This window comes from Ornithorhynchus anatinus, chromosome 1 (genome assembly GCF_004115215.2).
Source record: "Ornithorhynchus anatinus isolate Pmale09 chromosome 1, mOrnAna1.pri.v4, whole genome shotgun sequence".
NCBI lineage: Eukaryota > Metazoa > Chordata > Mammalia > Monotremata > Ornithorhynchidae > Ornithorhynchus > Ornithorhynchus anatinus.
The window spans coordinates 70,494,820-70,514,420 of record NC_041728.1 but is presented as its reverse complement, the minus strand read 5'-3'; the positions used below and the strand labels follow the sequence as shown (position 1 = coordinate 70,514,420).

Below are 19,601 nucleotides of genomic sequence, written 5' to 3'. Positions count from 1 at the left end.
TCCAGCACTTCATTCCCCCAAATTCTCCCCACCTCCCCACAGACTGCCTCCCATCTGACACATACTAGGCCAGCGGGTGAATTTTCAATTGTAACATGATGGTTTTAGGAAACGAGCACTGTGGTTCCCGAGAGTCGAAGAATTACTAATAGACCATGATCCCCTCTCCTGGGACTAAAACATTCCACATTTCTGGATAAAAATTGCTAATCCATGGAGCAGTGGGGGTGTGAATATCCCAAAGGGGAAAAAGAACCCAACAAAGTGGGTAGGCAATTATAATGGTCAGTAAATCAATTGTGCTCTCTCCCACCCACAGTTGGTTATTTGCCACACTCATTAGATTCATTTCTAGAGATTTCCTGGAACAAATAATAGTTCTGTTCTGTATCATAACTTTAAAAGATTTCAATAATGCTGTCTGTTGTCAAAAACCTGTAAACTGCCTTTATTGGGACAGGGCGCTACAGCTGAAGAATCACTGACAAACAGTGAAAGGAAAGTTAAGTGCCAGGTGAGAAATCATATTATGTGAGGTCAATTCAAAAATCACATCTTTCAAATTCAGATTGCTTAACACTAACCACAGCTCTAGTGTACTGAGGACCTCCTTCTTTCTCAAAACTATGGACATTTTTATCGCAGTCCAACTGCACTCCTCTCTGCCACGGTCATGCAAATCTGCCTCCCCGACCCAGCTGAGCTGCTTTCCACTGAGACAGACCCAATGCCAACCCTCGCCGTTGCCTGGTAGCCCTGAGAATTGATCAAGACCTTGGAGCTAGTCCATAAATGGAGTAGTCAGATAATCATAATAATAATTACGATATTTGTTAAGCACTTACTATGTGACAAGCACTGTACTAAGCACTGGGGTGGATACAAGCAAATCGGGTTGGACACTGTACTGGTCCGACACGGGACACACAGTCTCAAAACCCATCTTACAGATGAGGTAATTGAGGCTCAGAGATGTGAAGTGACTTGCCCAAGGTCACATAGACTAGAGGCTGAGTCAGGATTAGAACCCATGACCTCCTGACTCCCAGGCCCGTCCACTACACTGCTTCTCAGCGTGTTGTACCAGTTGAAGAGATGTTATCTAACCCTTTCCCAGGGGACAAAATGTTATACTGGGGCCACTCTTGATCAACACACTCTATGTCACCATGCTTGAGAAAACTACAAGGGATCTGGAAGAGGAACTGATTTTGTTTCTCCAGGAAACTCTTCCAACTCAACAGACTTCAGGTACCAACTAAAGACCTTGAGTTAGCCATCTAGGTGTTGTTTTAGACTGATGACTGAGCTCTGCAAGCAGGCTTCCCAACTCTGCACAGACACACACACCACACTGTCATAAGTATGACTGTGAAACAGCAATAAGCCTAAAGGTATATGCCAATCTGCCTCTTTCACACAACCAAACCATTTCATCAGGGACCCAGCAATGCAGAACCTTGTAGGCATCAGAAACTAATAATGATTTGGGGCATGGATTGATTTGAATGGTTTCTCCATCTGCCCCAGGGCAGATCCTGACCCTGCTTATCACTAAAGTTTAAGAACACCTTAGGTTTATAAGCCCATTGAGTATTATTTTCAAAGGTATTTTACTTATTCTGGGAATTTATGTAAGTCCATGGTATTTATTGAGTGTTTACTGCGTGCAGAGCATTGTACTAAGAGCTTGGAAGAATGCAATAGTGTTGGAAGAAGAAGCTAACGAACTAACACCCTGCACAAATTAATCTAGGATTCCGTTTGAAGCACAGAAGTACATTCTAGGCTAAGATCCTCCCCTTTCCCCATAGAACCCCATGTCATTTGTCCCAGAATCCTCTACTGTCTGGTATTGAGCCAAAGTGAATGCTGTGGTCATGTCTACAACAGCACTAAGTTTGAGAAAAATGGAAATAAAAGCCACAGTGAAATCTTGTTTGTTCCACCGTCATTGCCTTGGGGCACGTTTTAAAGTAACTTCAGATCCCAAAAGAAACAGAGAGGCAAAATGAGTTAATGGTTGGAATGTGGGTGTGAAGGGATCTGAGTTTGAATCCCACCTCTGTCAATGACACCCTGAGAAGCCTCAACACTGAGTCACTGATCATCAACGAGGTTTATTGAGCTCTGACTGTGTGCAGAGCACTCTATGAAATGCTTGGTAGAGTACAATATAACAAAACTGGTAAACATATTCCCTGCCCACAACAAATTTGCATCTTAGAGGGGGACAGACTTTAATATACAATTATAATATATAATGTACAGATATACACATAAGTGTTGTGGGGCAGAGGGTGGGTGGAATATCAAATGCCCAAATGTCACAGATCCAAGTGCACAGATGATGCAAAAGGTAGAGGAAGCAGGAGAAAAGAAAGCTTACTAGGGGAAGGCCTTTTAGAGGAGATAATAACAATAATAATAATGATGATATTTGTTAAGCACTTACTATGTGTCAGGCACTGCACTAAGGGGACTGGTGTGGATACAAGCAAACCGAGTTGGACTCAGTGCCTGTCCCGTGTGGGGCTCCCAGTCTCAATCCCCATTTAAAGATGAGGTAACTGAGGCCCAGAGAAGTGAAGTGACTTCCCCAAAGTCACACAGCAGGCAAGTGGCAGAGCTGGGATTAGAACTCATAACATTCTGACTCCTGGGCTGGTGCCCTATACACTATGCCATGCTTTGAAGGTGGGGAGAGTGGTGGTCTACTTAATAATGCAATTATTTAATTATTCAATTCTACATCTTTAATACAGACATCTGTCTATGACCTCCTGCTTAGGGCACAAGGCTGGAAGGCAGTCTGAGCCACTCCAAGAAAAGTCAAAAGACACAGGATGTAAATAATTATAGGGGAACCGAAAAAGAGTGCATGCAAGCCAGAAGGCTGGAATAAACAATTTAGACCTAGTGAAGCCTGCCTTCCTGTACTGCAAAATAGGAATGGATTTATGGGAGATTACGTAGCAGACAGACTGTCCCAGCAGGCAGCAATCAGAAGAAGGATTTCTCTCTTTGCACTCAGGAGCAGCATGGACTAGTGGATAGATCCCAGACCTGGGAGTCAGAGAGACCTGGGTTCTAATCCCAGCTCTACCACTTGCCTGCTGTGCGACCTCGGACAAGTCACTTCACTTCTCTGTGCCTCAGTTCCCACATCTGTAAAATGAGGATTAAGGCTGTGAGCCCCACGTGGGACAGGGACTGTATCCAAACTGATTCATTCATCTCACCCCAGTACAGTGCCTTAGTACACTGTAGGCACTTAGTAATAATGATGCTACTTGTTAAGTGCTTACTATGTGACAGATGCTGTACTAGGTGCTGGATAATAATAATAGTATTTGTTAAGCACTATGTGCCAAGCACTGTTTTAAATGCTGGGCTAGATACCAGGTAATCAGGTTGTCCCACGTGGGGCTCACAGTCTTAATCCCCATTTTACAGATGAAGTAACTGAGGAAGAGAAGTTAAGCGACTTGCCCAAGATCACACAGCAGACAAGTGGAAGAGCCAGCATCAGAACCCACCTCCTCTGAATTCCTAAGCCGGTGCTCCGTCTGCTAAGCCACGCTTAACAAATACCACTTGAGAATAAAAAAACGCTGCCAAGAGACTTGCTCAAAATCAGAGATGGGCCTTCCATGGACAAACCAATTAGCACTATTCTCAAGTGTAAGCAGTCCTGCAAGGTTGGTTGGTCACCTAAAGTCTTCTCCACCACACTACTATCCTGGTGGATACGACTTACCACCAGTGGTGTGTCACCTTTGAAAACACCCACACACACGATTACACATATAATATTTTCATGTATCCCTAAAGACGACATTCAGTGTGGGGAATTACATCAAACTCTCCAACGGGGTTTGGCTGCTGGACACCAGCAGAATCAAAAGAAGGATGTTGAAGAGCTGAAATAGTAAGTGAAACTGATATGAGGAATCTAAATTTAGCCTTAGACCCTCCCAGGCTCCTGCACTAGGCTTGGGGATTTCACACATCTGCATTTTTCACCCATTTTCATCCTGCTGGCCAGTCTGTGGGCTTTCCAAACAATCCCTGACCCCTCTAACTAATAGGTTAGAATCCTGAGCCCCCTAAAATTCCCTCTTCACACATTATATTCTAGCCTCACCAGCTGTTTTTTCTCTTCCCAGAAGGCTTTTTGGCTTATGGGTAGAGAGGTTGTCAGAGAGGTTAGTGTTAAAAAGGATTAATTGGTGGAGTCCCTCAGTTGATCTGTCTTTTCCTGCGGTTTTGGAAGGCTGGTAAGACTGTGTTAGTGGAGATAACTAGGGAGGGTTTTTTTTTTGTAAAAATCTAGCAGAGTGGAATGATGGCACCTCCAATAAAGGGGTTAGTGTAAAACACAGAGGTACTCATCCATGTCCAAAGTCAAGAGCAGAAGAGCCAAACCTAAGACTAGGAATAGATGAATGGAGAAAGGAGGGTTTTATAAAGCAACTCCCTGCCTGTCAAGCAAGCCTGGGATTCAGCGTGGCCTAGTGGAAAGAGCACGGGCCTGGGAGTCAGAGGACCTGGTTCTAATTCAGGCTCCACCACTTGTCTGCTCTGTGACCTTGGGCAAATCACTTCACTTCTCTGAGTCTCAGTTATCTCATCTGTAAAATGGAGATTAAGACTGTGTGCCTGGTGTGGGAAATGGGCTATGTTCAACCTGATTAGTTTATAAGTACCCCAGTGCTTAATACAGTGTCTGGCACATAGTAAACGCTTAATAAATACCATAAATAATGCTTGGAATGTGTTCAGAAGTCTGGTCTCTGGGATCAGGACCTCCAAGAATGATTCTTCCAATAATCACTCCCCTGCAGCTTCACACCCTGACGTGGATGGAGAAGTTGACAGTCCAGAATTTAATGGCCTTTTTTCTAGGAAAAAAGCACAGAGGCTAGAGTGCTGATGTTTCCCTGTGATTGCTGGCTGGATGGGGGTGAAAAGGAGACAGGATTTTTATGGGATAGAACATCCGGATTGGCGTGGGAATGGCAGGCATGTTTCAAAGACCTAGCTGGTCAAAAAGACCCAGTGTGGGGTCTTTCCAGCCATACTGGAAACTTTTAGCTCTTGCCAGGCCTATTGGAAACTCTCAGAGTTTGTGGAGAATGTGGGATGGGTGAAGCTGGTGGGGACGACTGCCCAATTATAATAGAAAGCAATGGCTTCTCCCCCACACATGGAAATTCAGGGAGCGCAATGGTGGTAATAGTAATAGTAATGATATTTATTAAGGTTACTGTGTGTAGAGCACTGTACTAAGTCCTGGGAGAGTATACACAGGTGGGAATTAAGTCCTCATCACTTGAGGGACTGACAACCTCTAAATAGAGCTATCTTGGGGGAGGACTGGAGACGGGCACATCAGGAGCAACGAAACACTTAAAACAGCATAAGGGACAAAGATGATCTCAAGACTCTTTATGGCCAGGGAACATGTCCCCTAATTCTGCAGTAGTGTATGCTCTCAGATGCTTATTAAAGTGCTCTGCGCCTAGTAAGGACTCAATAAATACCATTGATTGATTGCCTCTAATGACTAACTTGTATCTAACCAGAGCTAAGAATGGCACTTGATACATAATGAGCGCTTAACCAATACCATAAAAATATACCCTCAAAATAGCTAAAAGCATAACAGCTCCCATTGCCCCTGTGGAATTGATGTCTGTGACTACAAATAAGAGTAAAGATTACCTTGTTGATTCTAGTTAGCTAGGCTGAAGTGACTGTAAGCCTGTTGTGAGCAGGGATTGTCTCTCTTTATTGCTGAATTGTACTTTCCAAATACTTAATACTGTGCTTTGCACATAGTAAGTGTTCAATAAATACAACTGAATGAAGTGGGTCATTATGATGTAGAGATATATGTGTTGGGAATGAGTAGCTATTTATTTTTAAATGGTATTTATTAAGCACTTACTCTGTGTCAGGCACTGTTCTAAGTGCTGGGGTAGTTACAAGGTAATCAGGTTGGACACAGTCCATGTCCCACATGGGACTCACGGTCTTCAACCCCATTTTACAGATGAGGTAATAATAATGTTGGTATTTATTAAGCGCTTACTATGTGCCGAGCACTGTTCTAAGTGCTGGGGTAGACACAGGGGAATCAGGTTGTCCCACGTGGGGCTCACAGTCTTAATCCCCATTTTACAGATGAGGTAACTGAGGCACAGAGAAGTTAAGTGACTTGCCCACAGTCACACAGCTGACAAGTGGCAGAGCCGGGATTCGAACTCATGATCTCTGACTCCAAAGCCTGTGCACAGAGAAGTTAAATAACTTGTTCAAGGTCACACAGCAAACAGGTGGCAGACTCAGGATTAGGGCCCAATCCTTCTGACTCCTAGGCCAAAGTTCCATCCATTAGTCCATGCTGAATAATTAATTTGGCACTGTGACTCTCCTAACCAATAATAATGAATCATGCTTACTGAAGTCTACATCATGGTATATAGGACATTCAAAAGAGCAGAGATGACATCTTCTCTAGGTGGAACAGATGAGAAGAATGGGCAACTAGTAGGATACTCAAACAACTATCTTTGGGGAGTAGAAATGAAGTAATAATCATAGAAAGATGAGCAGGTAAACAGTTTTAAAGCCATAATGAAGCAAACCTCAAATGATGTGGCAAAGAAGGGTATGGTGGGCTGCGATTAGAATGCGATGATTGTGGTTAAGCAGGGGCTTTAGAAAGATTGTGACATAAAGGAGGAAAAACAGAAACAGTGCCAGACATTGTGGAGAACATAAAACAGTGTAGCAAAGGGCAATCTTTATATGTACACAGTGCAGAAAGGAATGTCAGTCATGCATTGGTTTTATCAGCTACACCTGCACTTGTTGACCAAAATCTCACAGTGGATAGTGCTATCTCTGAATCCAAAGGGCTCCCTTCTTGTTTTTCTTTAATTTGTTAATTCAATCATATTTACCTAGCACTTGGTATGTGCAGTACACTGTACTAAGTACTTGAGAGAGTAAAATATAACAATAAGCAGACACATTCCTTGACACAATGAGTTTACAGTCTGGGGGGAGATAGACATTAATACAAATAAATGATAATAATAATAATAATAATGTTGGTATTTGTTAAGCGCTTACTATGTGCAGAGCACTGTTCTAAGTGCTGGGGTAGACACAGGGGAATCAGGTTGTCCCACATGGGGCTCACAGTCTTAATCCCCATTTTACAGATGAGGTAACTGAGGCACAGAGAAGTTAAGTGACGCCCACAGTCACACAGCTGACAAGTGGCAGAGCTGGGATTCGAACTCACGATCTCTGACTCCCAAGCCCGGGCTCTTTCCACTGAGCCACGCTGCTTCTGTCAAATGACAGATATGTACATATCTGTACATACATGTCAAATGACAGATATGTACATAAGTGTTGGGGGTGGGGGATGAATAAAGGGAGCAAATCAGAGTGATGCAGAAGGGAGTGAGAGAAGAGGAAAGGGGTGCTTAGTGAGGTAAGGCCTCTTGGAGGAGACATGCCTTCAATAAGATTTTGAAGGTGGAGGAGAGTAATTGTCCACTGATTTTAAGAGGGAGGGTGCTCCAGGCCAGAGGCAGGATGTGGGTGAGGGTCAGTAGCAAGATAGACAAGAGTGAGTCACAGTGAGAAGGTTAACATTAGAGGAGAGAAGTGTGTGGGCTGGGTTATTGTAGGAGAGAAGCAAGGTGAAGTAGGAGGTGGCAAGGTAACTGAGTGGTGAGTTTTTGTTTGATCCGGAGGTGGTTGGGCAACCACTGGAGTATTTTGAGGAGTGGGGAAACATGTCCTGAGCATTTTTCTAGAAAAATGATCCAGGCAGCAGAGTGAAGTATGGACTGGAGCGAGAAGAGACAGAAGGCTGGGAGGTCATCAAGGAGGCTGATACAGTAATCAAGGTGGAAGAAGTAATTGTATTAAAATGGTAGCAGCTTGGATGGAGAGGAGAGGGCAGAATTTAGTGATGTTTTGAAGGTGGAACCGACAGGATTTAGTGATGGATTGAATGTGTAGGTTGAATGAGAGGGAGGAGTTAAGGATAACACTAATGTTACGGGCTTGTGAGACAGGAAGGATGGTGGTGCCTTCTCCAGTAATGGGAAAGTCAGTGGGAGGACAGAGTTTGGGTGGGAAGTTAAGGAGTTCTGTTTTGAAAATGTTAAACATGAGATGACAGGAGGACATCCAAGTAAAGATACCTTGAAAGCCGGAGGAAATGCGAGACTGCAGAGAGGGAGAGAGATCAGGGCTGGAGACATAGATTTGGGTGTCATCAGTATAGAGGTGGTAGTTGAAGCCATAGGAGTGAATGGGTTTTCCAGAGAGAGGCTGTAGATGGAGAATAGAAGGGGATCTGGGACTGAGCCTTGAGGGACCCCTACAGTTAAGGGGTGGGAAGCAGAGGTGGAGCCCTAGAAGGAGACTGAGAATGAATGGCCCGAGAGATAAGAGGAGAACCAGGAGAGGACAGTGTCAACGAAGCCAAGTTTGGATAATGCTTCCAGGAGATGAGGGTGGTTGACAGTGTCGAAAGCAGCTGAGAGGTGGAGGATTAGGATGGAGTAGAGGCTGTTGAGTTTGGCAAGAAGGAGATAATCGGTGACCTTTGAGAGGGCAGTTTCTGTGGAGTGACGGCGATGGAAGCCAGATTGGAAGGGGTAAAGGTGAGAATTGGAGGAGAGAAATTTAAGACAGTGGGTATAGAAAACTCGCTCAAGGAGTTTGGAGAGGAATGGTAGGAGGGAGATGGAGTAATAACTGGAGGGAGCTGTGGGGTCAATGGAGGGTTTTTTTTAGGATCAGGGAGACATGGGCATGTTTGAAAGTAGTGTGCAAGAAGCCCCTGGAGAGCAAATAGTTGAAGATGGCTGTTAGGAAGGGAAGAAGGGAAGGGGGTGGTGTAAGGTGCAAAGGAATAGGGTCAGATGCGCATGGAGTGGGGGGGTGGATTCTGAGAGAAAGCAGGTGATCTCCTCTTGAGATACTTTTGGGAAGGATGGGCGAGTTGGAGAAAGGGCAGGGGAAGGGAGGAACTGGAGAGGAGCAGGGGAGATTTTAGGGAGATCACACCTGACAATAACAGAAGTGATAGAACACTTTTATCTAATTATGAATATCCAACTGAATATGGGAGTGTTTCAATTCTAAAAATTATTCTCCATAAGTGAGGTCTTTTCTTTTTACATGAAAAAAAAAATAATAATAGCATTTATTAAGCACTTACTTTGTGCCAAGTGCTGGGATAGATGTAATACTATCAGATCAGACACAGTACCTGTTCCATGTAGGGGTTACAACCTAAAAAGGTGGGAAGGAGAGAGGTATCTTATGGAGGAGCCTCAATTTGGGACTCAGAAGACTTGATTCTAGTCCCAGTTATGCTACTGATCTTTTATATGACCTTGGATATGTCACAACTTTAAGCATTCATTTCCTCATATATAAAATGGAGTTATTAATACCTATCTCACTGGGACGTTGTAAAAATGCAAATAGAGTAAGTAAAGTGAAAGAGTTTTGCAAAACAAAAACTTTGTACAAATTTAAAGTTATATTATCTTAATATGGCTTCTTCTTAATAAATTGGGTACTGTAGGCTTTTTTCAAGTTTTCTTCTAGTTTTGGAGAGAAACCTTGAGAAACTGAATTATCTCCAACCGTGGCCAACAGTATTTTTAAATGAACTTGTGTAAGCCCTCCTCTTGTGCAGGCCAGCATATTTTCAATCATGATACACACATATCAACTTCAGAACTAAAATTTGCAGGCAAGCTTCACCAATTCTAACAACTGAACACCCTGATTTAGAGATTGGGGCTGGGAATGGAAACAAATACCTGGAATCTGTTTTTTGAGGGAATTTCAAGTTTTTACAAATGTCTGCTTCTCCCTCTTTGTTTTCTTTAATGAAAACTGTCTCACAATCAGAGAAACAGCAGACTGCTAGAGAATTCTTGGATGGAATGGAGGTTGGGCATGAGGTCGTAGTAAAAGCTTTCCTTTCTGGATGATCAACAGACTTAATGGAAAGAAGAGAAAGTATACCGTAAAAGAAAAATGAGCCAGCCCAACCAGAAACATGCCCTAATTCTAAGGGGAACAGAATAATAATTATAAATAATATGGTACTTGTTAAACACTTACTATAAGCCAAACACTGTTCTAAGCACTAGGGTAGATACAAGTTAATCAGGTTAGATACAGTCCCTGTCCCATGTGGGGCTCATAGTCTTAATCCCCATTTTACAGATGAGGTAACTGAGGCCCAGAGAAGTGAAGTGACTTACCCAAGGTCACATAGCAGACATGTGATGGAGGCAGGATTAAAGCTCAGATCCTCTGACTCTCAGGTCCATGCTCTATCCACTAAGCCATGCTGTTTCCCTACACTTTCTGACAAGCAGGGATGAAAGCAGGTCAATCAATCGATCAGTGGTATTTATTGAGTGCTCAGTGTGTGCAGAGCATTGTACTAAATGGTTGGGAGAGTACAATATAGCTGAGTTGGTAGACACTTTCCCTGACTACAGTGAGCTTTCAAGGAGACAGATATTAATATACATTTATAATTTATCATTTATAAATCTGTACATAAATGATGTGGGGCCAAGGAAGGGGTGAATACAGCATACAAATAATAATAATAGTAATAGCGGTATTTGTTAAGTGCTTACTATGTGCTAGGCACTGTACTAAGCGCTGGGGTGGATTCAAGCAAATTGGGTTGGACACATTCCCTAGCCCCACAGGGGCTCACAGTCTCATTCCCTGTTTTACAGATGAGGGGTCTGAGGCACAGAGAAGTGAAAAGACTTGCTCAGAGTCACACAGCAGACAAGTGGCTGAGCCGGGATTAGAACCCATGACCTTCTGACTCCCAGGCCCGTGCTCTATCCACTACACCATGTACTGGGAGAAGAATAACCACCACTGATTTAAATCAGTCAGTCATTCCATCATAGTTATGGAACGCTTACTGTGAACTCTTATGGAACAGTGTACTAAGCACTAGGAAGAGTACATGACTGCAGAGTTGGTGGACACATCCCCTGCCCACAGAGAGTTTACAGTTTGGAGGGGGAGAATCTTGTGAATGATTTCCAAGCAGATGTTTTGGGGTATTTTAGGGGGTTACTGCCTGGGGATGGGGTCTGGCCTGGGGGCTTCATGGTTGTGTGGAGGCTGTGCTAAACAATAAGGGACTTTGGACTTGATATGAGCTGGCTCCAGCCCGCGCCTGCAGGACGGTACCCAAATTTCAGGAGAGCCGGGCAGGACAGTCAGTTGGCCACCAGCAACACCATCAGCTCTTTCAGAGAGCTGGAGTGGCTCAGGCTGGTGTCTGGAGGCCACTCTGGGGTGGGCATTGAGGTCGGCGGAAACACACCCCTGTTGCTCTCGCTTCCATTCATTCAATCATATTTATCGAGCGCATACTGTGTGCGGACCACTGTACTAAGCACTTGGGAGAGTACTACATAACAATAAACAGACATGTTCCCTGCTCACAACGAGCTCACAGTCTAGAGGGGGAGATAGATGTTTATATAAATAAATCAATTACGGATATGTACATAAATGCTGTGGGGCTGGGAGGGGGGATGAATAAAGGGAGCAAGTCAGGGCGATGCAGAAGGGAGTGGGAGACGAGGAAAGAAGACTTAGTCAGGTAAGGCCTCATGGAGGAGTTGTGCATTCAATAAGGCTTTGGAGAGGGGGAGAGTAATTGTCTGTTGGATTTGGGGAGGGAGGGTGTTGCAGGTCAGAGAGAGGATATGGGCGAGGAGGTGGCAGTGAAATAAATGAGATCGAGTCACAGTGAGCAGGTTACTAGAGGAACAAAATGTGGGGGCTGGGTTGTGGTAGGAGAGTAGCAAGGTGAGGTAGGAGGGGGCAAGGTTATGGAGTGCTTCAAAGCCAATCATGAGGAGTTTTTGTTTGATGCAGAGGTGAATGGGCAACCACTGGAGTTTCTTGAGGAGTCCCTTGGCCAACAGGACACAGCTTCAGGATTGGCCCAGTGAATCTGGGGGTGGCTTCTTTAAATCTCTTGGCCCCACCTCCATTCCAGTACCAGGTGCCTTTTACTCATCCTCCCCCAACTCCCGACTGACAAGCTTTCCAACGCACATTGGAGCAGATTTCCACTCTTTCTCCCTCCCTTTCTCAGGATAAACTGCTTTGTTTTGGCTGACCAGTGCCAGAAATTGATTTTTTTTGTTTCTCTGCATCACTGGCATAAATCAGAGTTACTCTTCTGGGCCAGAGAAGTAAGGATACAGTGGCATCTGAGAATACCCAACTGTATGAGCCCCTCTCTCATTCATTCATTCAATTGTATTTACTGAGCACTTACTGTATGCAGAGCACTGTACTAATTGCTTGGAAAGTATAATTCGGCCACAGAAAGAGACAACCCCTACCCAACAACAGGCTCACAGAAGGGGGACACAGACAACAAAACAAGTAGACAGGCTTAGATAGCACACTCTCTCCCCAAACTCTGCTGCCCCTGTCTAAATCACTTGGTTAGTGAGGAAGAGCTGAAAAGGTGGTGTATGGTGTTGGGAGCAAGAGAAGGAAGAGAGGTGGTAAAGATTGGGTGCATCAGTCCAATGGTAGAAGGTGGAAGATGGTAGAAAGGTAGGGGCCTCCCCGAGTCAACAATCAGTAAAGGTCAACACTCCCACCCCAGGAAACTAGCCTACTTCCACTCTGAAAGTGCGGCCCAAGCCAGCCATGGTCAGGGGAGTCCCCTCCAGTAGAGCGTATAAAGATCCTTTCTTGGGAGAGTCCCAGGACATCATGGTGTAGTGGATAGAGCCCAGGCCTGGGAGTCAGAAGGTCATGGGTTCTAATCCTTGCTCTGCCACTTGTCTGCTCTGTGACCTTGGGCAAGTCACTTTACTTCTCTGGGCCTCAGTTACCTCATCTGTAAAATGGAGATTGAGACTGTAAGCCCCAAGTGGGACAGGGACTGCAACCTACTCGATTTGCTTGCATTCATTCTGGGGCTTAGTACAGTGCCTGGCACATAGTAAGGACTTTACAAATTCCATAATTATTATTTTCCTGAAGGCAAGTATCACCTCAAAGGAGGACCCACCAGTTCCATGAAAAAGAGCTGAAGCCTCTGAATAATGTGACCAGAGAAGAGGCGCCTGCCATTTCAGTATCTCTCAGTGTGGGCTGTCTATAAGGAAGGGACCCATCTATTTATATTTGGAAAGACTGAAGCCAAGGCATAGACATGAATGCTCTCTTTATCCTTATTCATGTGTGCAAACCTGTGACATCTAGCATGAGTTTGATTAACCCAAACTGAAGGTTATGCCAAGGGCTAAGGGAAGCAGGAAGCCTCTAATTCCCCCTACGAGCTGGGATTACAGATCTCACTGAGAAATGAGAGATTCACCCATCAGGGAGTATCTGCCAAATCTGTTTATCTCACCATGGATCCCTTGCTTACAGTCCCTCTGAGGCCTGGAATACCTCTTCTTATAGGTCAGATCAATATTCTCCCCACCTTCAAAGCCTTATTGAAGTCACATCTCCCCTAAGAGGGCTTCCCCATTTAAGCCTTCCCTACTCCCTCTCCCTTCTGTCTTATCTATGCACTTGGGATCTGTACCCTTGAAGTACTTGACATTAACTCCACCTTCAGCCCCACAGCACTTAGGTACATATCCATAATTTATATATCTGTCTTCTCCTTTAGGCCATAAGCTCCTTGTGGGCAGGAAATCTATTAACTCTGTCCTGTTGTCCTCTCCCAAGTGTCAGTACAGTGCTCTGAATGCAGTAAATGCTCAGTAAATACCACTGATTGATTGATGATGAATTAAGGAGGTCGTGCCTTTGTAACTCTTCTGGTCTTACCCTGGTCCATTCAGGACCTCAGCCAGATGCTGGGGCAAAGAGGAGAGAACTCTTCTGGCTTGGCTGTCAAATAATCAATTTCTTAAAAAAATATGCTTAACAAATTCCATTATTATTATTATTATTCCACGTGAAAGAGTGAAAATCTCATTGAACTGGAGGAGATAGGTAACAACTCTGAAGCAGCCCAGGTCGGACTTTCATTCCCCCAAACCCACCCCTGACCCCCACACAGTCTGTGAGTTCCATGTAGGAAGGAGACTACATCCAACCTGATTATCTTTTATTTATCCCGGTACTTCATGCAGTGCTTGGAAAGTGATAAGCACTTAAATACTTTGGGAAAAAAAGTATGATTTCTGCATCACATAGTAATGTGACTTGTATTTTTTGGGGGGCCTTTTCTTACAAAGAGCTCTAAGTGTGCACATCAATGTAGTAAGCACTTGAGAAAGTACACTAGAACAGTATTAGTAGATGCAATCACTGCCCACAGTGAGCTATTAAGTAATCCCAATTCCTCACAGGAAACACTTCTCCTGTCAACCCTGTGCAAAATACGCACAAAGAAACCCATATGCTTACAGCCTTAGGAGAGAGATCCAAACATCATTGGGAATATGTCTGTTATATTGTTATGCTGTACTCTCCCAAAAACTTAATACAGTGCTCTGCACATAGTAACCACTAAATAAATATGATTGATTTATCATTATCAGTATTTATTTTGCACCACCTGTATTCAGAACACTGCCCTGTGCACTTGGAGACACCTAATGCAAGTAGAAAACACAGTTCCTGTCCTCAAGGAGCTTATAATGTTTGGGGGATTTACAGTGGAATAATATAGGTCTCCATGTCAAGTTTGAGCTCTGGCTCTGCCCCTGGCCTACTCAATGTAATTGAACAAGTCACTCAGGTTATCTGGGGTTCAGTTTCCCTTTTTTTATTTCTTTTTAATGGTATTTGTTATGCACTTTCTAAGTGCCAGACACTGCACTAAGTGCTGGGTTAACCACAAGTTAATCAGGTTGGACACTGCACATGTCCCACCTGGAGCTCATAGTCTTAGGCCCATTTTACAGATGAGGTAACTGAAGCACAGAGAAGTGAAATGATTTACCCAAAGTCACACAGCAAACAAGTGGTGAAGATGGGATTAGGACCCAGGTTCTTCTGACTCTCAAGCTCATGCTCTATCCACTAGACCATGCTGCTTCTCAGTTTACAGTTCCTCATTTGTAAAATGGGAATAAGGCTTAGTTGTAAGCCCTGGGAGGGAGGGAGAGCCTGTGTCTGATCTTATAACCTTTTCTTTACCCAAGCAATTAGCACATAGTAAGCACTTTAAAATGCAATATTATTTAGTAGGAGTAGATTAAGAGACCACGTGGTCCCTCCCACTACATTCAGGTAGGGGAATATCTAAATCATCTAGAACCAAGTGCTTGGTACATAGTAAGTATTTTAAAATGTCATTTTATTTAGTAAGTGTAGCATTAAGAGACATCTGGGACCTTTCCCTGCATTCAGTTAGGGGAATATCTACATCATCCAGAACAGAAGGCTGTATATCCTTCTTTAAACATCTCCATTAATTTGCAATATTTTCAGTGACATTAATTCCATTTATAAACAAAACAAAATCATCTTACAGAAATAGAGGAACCAGAGGGGTTTGGAATCAGACTAACTGAATGCGTAGTCTGAGTTTTGCAAACCCAAGTAATGGGCCCATTTTCAGTTCTTCTTTCTTTGACTCAATATTAATGTTGCTTCAAATTCCTAATTTCTTTATCAGGTAGAGAAAAGCCCACATCTTGTAAGTTATGACAAATTTCATGTGTTCAATGTGGATGATTTGCACCTCCCTTAGACTGTAAGATCACTGTGGGCAGGGAATGTTTCTACCTACTCTATTGTATTCTTCTCCCCAAGAGTTTAGTACTCAGTTACTAAAGTACTCAGTGCTCAGCACACAGTAAGTGCTAAATGTCATTGATTCTGTCTTTCAGTCACAAGCAATTCTAGAGAATTGGCTTTTAATTCAGGAGTATTTTTTGAGTGCCTACTGGATGCAGAGTACTGTACTGGGTGCCTACTGTTTGCAGAACAGTATTTGGTGCCCACTGTATGCAGAGCACTGTTCTAGGCATGAGACAAAGTACTAAGCACCTAGCACCCAGAAAGAGACCTATGGGTTCTAGTTTTCTCTGTGAGGTGGCTTCTCAGAGATAATAATAATTATGGTATTTGTTAAGTGCTTACTATGCACTGTTCTAAGCACTGGGGTAGATACAAGGTAATCAGGTTGGACACAGTCCCTGTCCCACATGGGGCTCACAGTCTTAACCCCCATTTTACAGATGAGATAATTGAGGCATAGAGAAGTGAAGTGACTTGCTCCAGGTCACACAGCAAACAAATGGCAGAGCCAGGGATGCAGTTCAGACACTAAGGAAGATTCCGTTCAGCCATTTTTGATTGATCAGATCATTTTTTATAACACTTTTACATCGGTAACAACAAAGAGTTACAAACAAATATCAGTCATTCAGAGGCAAATGGTACTGTAGAGTCTTTAGGAAGACTGTGACACTAAGAGGCAAATTGGAAAACAGTGAAAAGTACTGAAAAGGGGCACACATCAAACCTGCATCTTTTCACCCATACTGCTTCTTGTCGGATTGCAAGCCCTTTGAGGACAGAGACCCTGTCTTTTACCCTGCTGAATACAGTGGTTGATATATAACAGGTGCTCAGTAAATACCACTGGTGATGATGATGTAAGCTCCTTGTGGGCAGGAAATGTGTCTACCACCTCTGTTGTATTGTACTCTCCCTAGTGCTTTGTACAGTGCTCCACACAGTAAGAGCTCAATAAATGAGATTGATTGGTGATCATGAGGACTGTTTCTGGCTCAAGGACATTATCTACAAATACAAAGGGTAGTTCTCAATATAAAGCCAACCAAATAGAAAAGTAGATTATCCATGTCCTCCAAAGCAGAATTGCCTAGTGGAAAAAGCCTGGGCCTGGAAGGCAAAGGACCTGGGCTCTAATCCCAGTTCTGATACTTGCCTGCTGTGTGGCCAATCACTTCTCTGTGCCTCAGTCTCCTCAACTGTAAAATGAGGATTCAATACCTGTGCTCTCTCCTACTTAGACCGAGTCCCCTGTAGAATGACTTGATTACCTTGTATCTACCCCAGCGCTTAGAATAGTGCTTGATGCATACTAAGCAAACACCATAAAAAAAATAGTATCTCCAAGAGAAGATAGGTGGCTGGCTGAAGAGGAAAAGGAAAGGTGGATGTAAGCTCTATTAGTCATTAACAGCACTTGCAACAGTTTAGAAGGGGAAAGGATTACCTGTGGATTATTTCATGGGCACCCTTTTTCCTCTTGGCATGGATAATAAAGAGTAGGCTGTACTACCTGTATTTCAAAGAACAGAAAGAAAAATGATGAAAATTTACAGTAAAAATGGAGTGGTTGAAATTGAAGAAGATTTGGATTTAGGTAATTTGTCAAGCATTGATGAGGTGTAAATCATTTATGGACTAAGTCCAAATCCCTGACATCAACAGTACAATTCAACAGACCAAGATTTCCTAAGGACTATTTTTAGCCATTTTTACACATTAGATGAATTAGCTTTCAATCAATCAATCATATTTATTGAGCACTTACTGTGTGCTTAGGAGAGTACAGTGTAAAATAGCTGGTAGATGTGTTCCTGGTCCACAGTGAGCTTACAGTCTGGAGGAAGGGGGGATATGGATATTCATACAAACTTCAGATATTTACATAAGTGCTCTGAGTCTGAGGGAGGTGTAAATAAAGCGTGCAAATCCAGGAGCCACAAAAAAGGGAGTGGGAGAAGAGGAAAGGAGGACTTAGTTGGGGAAGGCCTCTTGGAGGAGATGTAGTTTCCAATTTGATTAGCTCCATTTCAATTAGTTTTTAAAAAAATAGAGCCAAATCTACAGCTACTGCAATTCTGCCTCTCAAATGAAAGAAGAAATGTTGACTAATGGAAGGATCACAGTCCCGGGAATTAGAAGGACCTGGGTTCTATTCCCAATTCCTCCACTTATCTGCTCTGTGACCTTGGGCAAATCATTTATCTTCTCTTTGTCTCAGTTACCTTGCTTTTAAAATGGAGATTAAGATTTGAATCTTCTCCAGTGCTTAGAAGAGTGACTGGCCCATAATAAGCACTTAAATATCATTTAAAAAAAATTTAAAAAAGAAATCAATCTCTCTAGACTAATGCTTTCCCCACTGTTCAGCTGCTATTCACTAGCACACTGAAAAATCACTGGGTATTATATACTGTCATTTCCTGGGACTATGGCAACATTCAAAAAATTAATTACTGAATAACTATAAAAAGGGTATGAAACTAAAGTGCAGTTTTAATTATTTCAGAAATACAATTCTTTAATCCATGACAAGTGGATTTTTTCCAAAACAAAATAATTTTGAGCAGGCACAGTGAAAATTACCTCCCTTGTAAAAGAACAAATCTGGGCAGATGCCTGTAATTTCAAGCAAACACACAGCCAGACATTCAAGCGGAGATTTTATTTGGGAAAGAATGATAATAATAATAATAATAATGATGATGGTATTTGTTAAGTACTTACTATGTGCCAAGCACTGTTCTAAGCGCTGGGGTAGATTACCTTGTAACTACAAGGTAATCAGGTTGTCCCAAGTAGGGTTCACAGTCTTCATTCCCACTTTACAGATGAGGGAACTGAGGCACAGAGAAGTGAAGTGGCTTGCCCAAGGTCATGATATCTGTTAAGTACTTACTATGTGCCAGGCGCTGTACTAAGTGCTCTCAGGTCCCTAGTCATAAATTTAAGTGTGCACATCTAAAGAGATGTAAACCTCTGAAATAGGATTAACTGGAAAAATTGAATTTTGCGACCTCACTCTCCACTGGGTGTTACTCACACCTGACCACATCTAAACTAGAACTGCGGAACCTTGAAACCAGACTCCTTTAGAAATGCTGCGCTAGGCAAATATTTACATGGTCTGTGACTAAAAGTGGCCCTACCTCTTTAAGTCGGAGTCATAAATAAAGACAGACGCTCCAAACTGTGCCTATACATACAGACACAGTGGCCAGGAAAGGCCACAGAGGTATCATATGCCACCTCACAACACCTAATCCTTGACCATCAAATCACCATTAATTATAAATCAATCGATCTACGGGATTGATGGAGTGCTTACTAAGCAATTGGGAGAGTACAACAGAGTTAGAAGATACAGTCCCTGACTTTGAGGAGCTTTCCACCTAGCAGGACAATGGGATATGCGTACATATTTTTAATTAACCTGGATTCTAATCCTGGCTCTACCGCTTGTTTGCTGTGTGACCTCAGGCAAGTCACATTTTCTCTGTGCCTCAACTTCCTCATCTTCAAACCGGGGATTAAGATTGTGAGCCCCAACCTAATTAATTTGCATCTACTCCAGTGCTTAGTACAGTGCCTGGCACATAGTAAGCACTTAAATACCATTTTAAAAAAAATCAACCTAACATTTCTTTCTTTGTTGTTTGAGGAGCACAGAGAACACTCCAAAATACACAAGTGTTTTGCAAGCACCCTCTTGCTAAATTTAATTGGGGGTTTCTTAAAAATCCCTCCCATCTTGATCATTT

At 43.1% G+C, this 19,601-nt stretch overlaps 1 protein-coding gene across 8 annotated transcripts in view; it reads right to left on the bottom strand.

Annotated features, from left to right (window-relative positions):
- RASGRP3 (RAS guanyl releasing protein 3) overlaps positions 1–19,601 on the bottom strand; it is a 125,539-nt gene that overhangs the window by 71,698 nt on the left and 34,240 nt on the right. For 5 of the 8 annotated variants that reach the window (XM_029063656.2, XM_029063713.2, XM_029063690.2 and 2 more), the window contains exon 2: positions 17,288–17,353. The exons of the other annotated variants lie outside the window; for them this stretch is intronic. The gene's annotated coding sequence lies outside the window, so the exon portion shown is untranslated. The remainder of the gene's footprint in view (positions 1–17,287; positions 17,354–19,601) is intronic. 8 annotated transcript variants of the gene reach the window in all.